The sequence below is a fragment of the Galendromus occidentalis genome, unplaced genomic scaffold, assembly GCF_000255335.2.
Source record: "Galendromus occidentalis unplaced genomic scaffold, Mocc_1.1 scf7180000077450, whole genome shotgun sequence".
NCBI lineage: Eukaryota > Metazoa > Arthropoda > Arachnida > Mesostigmata > Phytoseiidae > Galendromus > Galendromus occidentalis.
In genome coordinates, this window is record NW_003805438.1 from 1,015,741 (window position 1) to 1,021,740 (window position 6,000).

Here is a 6,000-nt window from a genome sequence, read left to right on the forward strand (position 1 = left end):
TTCCGATCTTGAGTGTATGATCTCACGCCGCCAAATTCGCTCTATACCGCCTCGAGCGATTTTTTCGCTTCAGAAATCTTTCGAGTATCTGACACTGGACTCGATCTTGACCATTCGTAGGCTCTCGCTCCACACGGGACTCTCGAAAGGCGACAGAACCTTGGCAGTATTGATGAATATCCAAAACTTTCAAGAATAATTCTCGGAGCGACATATCGGCAGAAGATGGGTGGGTCTACGCCCTTCTCGATCTCAAGAGAGATTTCGTTTCCCATTTTCCGAATAAGGTCACCCTTGCATGATCTGAACTCGAGCGCACTCTCGGCGACATCGCAGCGCTAGATGACTCGTGGGCTCTCGATCAAGTTTGAGAGTTCTGGAGGGAATCTTCCTGATCTTTACTCGTTGCATCCTCGGGTCCGTGCTCAAGCTCCGAGCAGTCGGTGGCTTCACAGAGATTTTCGCTCCCCCGATTTTTTCTGCGCACAAAAGAAGTCTCCGAGATTCTCAGAATTTTCTATGATAATTCGACTCTCGCGGGAGCTCTTCCGGGCCCGTCATGAGTCGACCCGATGGCTCAACAACAACCCCCGAAGACGCTGACGGGTATGCCTCGAGGTGAATGCGGATTCAAGCTAGGGAGATGGGAAGACAAATAACGCACGTATGTTCCATCCGCTAACATTTCAGAGATCTTGGAGAATAAAAGAGGAGAGATCGCGCTCAGACGAGCGCCGGTACTCAGTGTCGGTCGTCCGGAGAGCGTAGCTGACTCTCATTGCAGGTCTCGCCGGGCATACCGGAATCGGGCAGTCTCCCTTGCTGCCGGAACACGAGTTGAGATTTCCGTTGAAGACGTCGCGAGTCGAGACGCAGCGATGAATCCTCGAAAGACCGCAGAATTGAATTCAGATTTCGGCAGTTTCTCCGGGAATGCCTCTATCATCAGAGGGATAGCCCAGCTCGCCAAAGAGTTCACAGTCACAAGTCACAACCGTGGTGAGCCGATGCCTCCCTTGGTCGAAGCTCTCTGATTCTTATCTTGCGGAAGGCAAGTCCGTTGTCACGCTCGAGGCCGAATGCCGCGGCGCCTTTCAACCTCGGACTTGAACTGAAGATGGCAAGGATTGTCGATGTCGAAATATGTTGACCGTAATTGTTGATCGCGATGCTTCAATTCGCGATGTGTACTTGGCTCATCTCTGATTGATTTCCTTCGCGCGATCAATCACAGTTAGATTTCCTCACGACGATTAGCACCACGTTCGCCGTGCGATTCTGATTGCCGCATCGACCGGAGTACCCTCTAGGAGCGCAAGATTCGACCCGAACCAGAAATCTGATATCATACAGGAGAGGAAAACACAAGGCGGCGTTTGCGTATGCATTATTCTGACGGCTATCCGCACCGACTGAAATCGGATAGACAAGTACTCTATAACGAATGCAGTCCACGCCGACCTGTCTGTTCCAGTCCAAACCGTCTCAACAGTCTCCCTCAACAGCTCCCATGTCAGATCTTTTCATTGTGTCGGAGGTAGAACGTTTTATTCATGAACCGCGCGAATTTTTCTCGGGCTGAAAATCTCTCGCTCGCCATCCCTCGCTTTCCGGTCGCTGAAAATCTTCTCGGGTCGATAGCGGCGCCGAATGAGCCGTCACAATAACCGGCCAAACGTCTAATACCGAATTATTTCATGCAACAGACGAATCATCGCTTCCTGGAAGGCGGATTAATTATGGCGTCGGACTACGACAGATAATAGTCGCCGCCCACGAGAACATGGTTCCTAATGCAGGATGAGAGGAGAGTGATATTAATCGATTGCTTCTGGATGGAGAGCGAAGCCGTCGCCTGGCTTCGGTCAGAAATCTTCTGCTGCATCGTACGGTCTCGAACAGGCTCATCGATGGAAGTGATGAAGTCAAAGAGGTCACCTCCGAGAATTTATGCCTTGAACAAAAACGAGGTATGAACGCAGACTAGAAGTTTCCTTTCGGGTGTAGTCCACGAACGATGCGAAGCTCAGAGCGCCGCCGACACCGCTCAAAACACGATATTTTCTCGTGAATTATATCATATCGCTTCGTCGGGTCTCTTCCTCGCCGCGAGAATAGAAGCATGAAAACCTCTATGTTTTACTACTGACTCCTAGCCAGTCCTATCGCCGCATGGCGGGCGAACAGGCTGGCTGGCTGGCTGCAGGTCGGTGTATATCGGAGGATACAACAACGGATTCAGAAAGTGAACGTTAGCGAGAAAGAAAAAACCTCTACAGAGGTTGTCGAAAACGGGTTGTCGACGAAGTTCGAAAGCGAGCGCATCTAGCGTAAAAATTGATTTCGACCCTCATCGTGATGTACGCCCAGCCAAGAGCAGCCAGCACACAGCAAAGAAGACTCGCCGGCGCCTAACTTGCTCGAGAATACCATTACCACCGTAAAGTGTGATCTTTATTGACACGGGGCTGCCGCAATGCCGGCCTGCGGCGGGGAAAAAGACGAGTGGAGACGACAAAAACACAACAAAGGCTTTAAAATCGGGAGGGGGCAACAGAACGAAAATCTCTTCTACAAATTGCTCCTGTCCATCCCGTCGGTAACCTTTTCAACTTCAAGCATCGTTTTACGAGTTCAATGATCACCATTCGCCGACTTTCTCTGTCGATTGGGATCGGAGCTCGGAACCGAAGGTATAGGCAGTGGGTCGCCCCGGATCGAAATAGCGCTCCCGCCGTACATTGCGGCCGAGACACCCAATAAAGGACGAGTCCTGCCCGGGACGCTGTCAGCTCTTCGAAGTCGTGTACAGCGTCGCATCGTGATCAAGTGTCCGTTGGTCACTTATGTCGATACGGCCGAGACCCGATCGGTTGTGAAGTCGATCTGTCAAGTGTTCGATGAGTTTTTTGGAAATATTTTCCAAATAAGTAACGCATAACAGTGGCTTGACCCTGGTATGTTGGCGGCGGCCGCCGCTGCTGCAACTTTTATCAACAGTACACGCGATGACGTTGCGAGACGGCTCTGCCCCAGCGCTGCTGGGTCTCTCTCGGGTTACTTGCTTTTTATTAAATCAGCGCTGTAACTTTCGCAGTCAGATCAACGGACGAAGGACCGGACGAGCCGTCCGACCAGCCGTCAGTCATTCACTGTGCCTACTCGTCTGTTTGTCTATCTTGTAGGCACCGAGCCAACCTGGCCGGCGATGACTCTGAAGTTTCATCGCAGCTTGGGTCGGCGTTACCTTTCCATCAAGCCGCGGTCCGATCCACTCAAATAATCGCGTGAATCAATCACTCAGTCAGTCAGTCGACTCATCCATTCATCTATCCATCGACCGACCCAACGTCCGATTGTCAATCGGTACCGTCGATTCATATATCCATCCATTCATTCATCCATCCATACATCGATGCGGACGGTTATGAGCGCTAGTGGCCCTTCAGTCCGTCAGTCCTCAGTTCCAAAACGGCTGTCAATCATAAACACATCGATCAAATGCTTCGAGGTGCTTCGCTGCCCGAGCGATCAATGCAAGCAGCGATGATTTCTAAAAAGCGTGCCCGTCTGCTTTTCTTTCGAAAATCGACAACCCATCGACCAACTCCCCCATGAGGAGGTCAGACACTGCTAGGATACGCCTGACGCCTAGCAGCCGCGCGAGCAAGTCAGTCGACTCGGCGTCAACGAAGTACCGCCACTCTTCACCGGCAATGCAACTATTGCCTTGCTTCGTAGGTGCGCGGAGCGGTCGCCAATCAAAAATTCGTGGAACGTCAAGTCGAACGCATTCGAAAAAGCTGGAGCACGTGGAAAACGCACCCATCGGAAAGTTTCCTCGGGGCATCGAGTTCTACTGTGGAACATCCGGCGGGAGGACGACCAGTTTTGAAAGTATGAGCGTCCGGGTTCGAACTCTCAGATTTTGCGTTCCTTCCATTGAGAGGAAACTCGGCCTGATGAGTCATCGTCGGCGACGACGGAGCATTTCCCCAATCGGACATTCATGGTTCAGCTTGGAAACTATTTTTCCGCCATGATCATCACGGGTTTGCGATCCCTCCCGGGGAATATTGCTGCCCTGATAGAGCTACAGAGCTCCTGATGTTTAGACCTGAAGTCTGATTCACGGTTCCCTTTCATGAAGTGAGCAATCTTGAAATATCAGCGACGTATGATTTCAGGACTCCTCAATGCTCAACGAAGATAAGCGATTTTGAAGGATAGTCATCGTGAAGCGCCACGGGTTAAAAAAGTCATCATTTCGCTTGATTCGTTTTAGAAGCATCCGTGTAAGCTATGCACGGGCTTACCGGCGCGAGACATCTTCGAAATCCGACAACAACAACCACAACAACAGACGGTCTGACAAAACGGAAGATATCTCTGACTGCGGACATCGGTACACGGATTGAGGAGGTACCGCGCGCGCGTTCACTCAAGGGAAGAAATGCATCAGAGCTTAAACATTCAACCTCTGACCTTTGGAGGTGTGTAATTTGTAGTAGAGTCGATCCATGAATGAAGTTGTAGGTAATAATGGTGTACACGATTTACAAACTTTGTCGACATTCAGTCGAGAATCTGCACTTCGATCGGGGGCCGGCCGCACAAGGACCACACAGGGACACAAGCCGGCAGCAACGCGACCCTAGCCCTAATCGGCATCGGGACCGTTCGGACGATGATTTGGATTTTACAGCTTGCTCCGTGTCATTTTCCACGAAAGACCACAACCGCGATCTGGATGTAGCCGATTCACGTATAACCGTTGAATGAGAGAGGTCCACGTGATCATTCGTTCATCAGTCGGGCGAGCTTGTGCTGACGTCAGAATGCGGGGGCCTGAAGGAAATCTCATTCAGGATACCCTCTGCACTCGGAAGCGACGCAGTCCATATAGTAAACGATATTGGCTTCCGATTCGGGATATCCTGGGCGGAGGAAGTTCCATGTACCTCGCGAGAACGCCGCGGAAAGAACAGGAACGGGGATATGATGGGAAAGGAAACTTGATCGAAGATCGGACTCGATTAGCCATCGCTTCAAGAGTATCATGATATCGTGATAATTACTCGGAAAACATATTTCTCTCGGGGTAGGACTTCGACTACGGTTCATATATTCGTCTCCCGAACGGACTTTGGCGAAACTTTATGCGAGCTTCAGTTGATGAAAATTCCAGTGGAAACTCGTGAATGACTTCGAATTCGGAGCTCGGCATGAGTTTTCAGGATCCTGAAGAATATCTTCGTGCCGGCGTTCCCAGCCTCCCTCGACATCTCCGATGACCGAACCCGAGTGCGCAAGGAATTCGAACGATGGAGATCCACGACTGTAAATGGCAATCGCAGTTTATCAGTTTCTGGTCGGGGAAGTTGCGAGCCTTCCTTGTTCCCTCGCTTTACCAAGGGAAGCGATTACCCCGGAGAGTCGAATAAAACCGAACATCTATCATGGGGATCGAGAGAGGCTTTCGAGCTTCCGGAGAGGCAGCAAAAGATTCAACAATTCATGATTGACGCAGTTGGAGACTCATCCAGGGACCAGAATGCTCCTCAGTTTCGTACAACGATTGCTGTCGTTCATGGTCTGCTGTTTTCTTTTTTGACTCGCGTTTCTTCCAAAAATCTACGTGGTCCTTCCGCGGATGACCTTAATTATTATCAAAGAAGCATCGATAAACCCAGCCGTTTTCATTGAGGGCACGCTCACCTTTTATACCAGCTCCGATGACAATAAGTCCGCTTTGTATATACGCCTCGCTGGAGCAAAATTGAATTAAGGGCTGGTGGTTTTCTAATCAAGTGATGGTGAAGCGCAGTCGAAAACGATCGGAGTTCGTCAGTTTGCCTTGTGAAAAATCCGACGAATCCGATGATCGGGTCATCCCTCGACTTGTATGCGTGTGTTTTTTTTCGGCTTATTCTGAGAAAACTCGGCAGACCGTTCTCACATTCACAAAAAGCTGCGGCTCAGCAAAGACTAGAATACGTA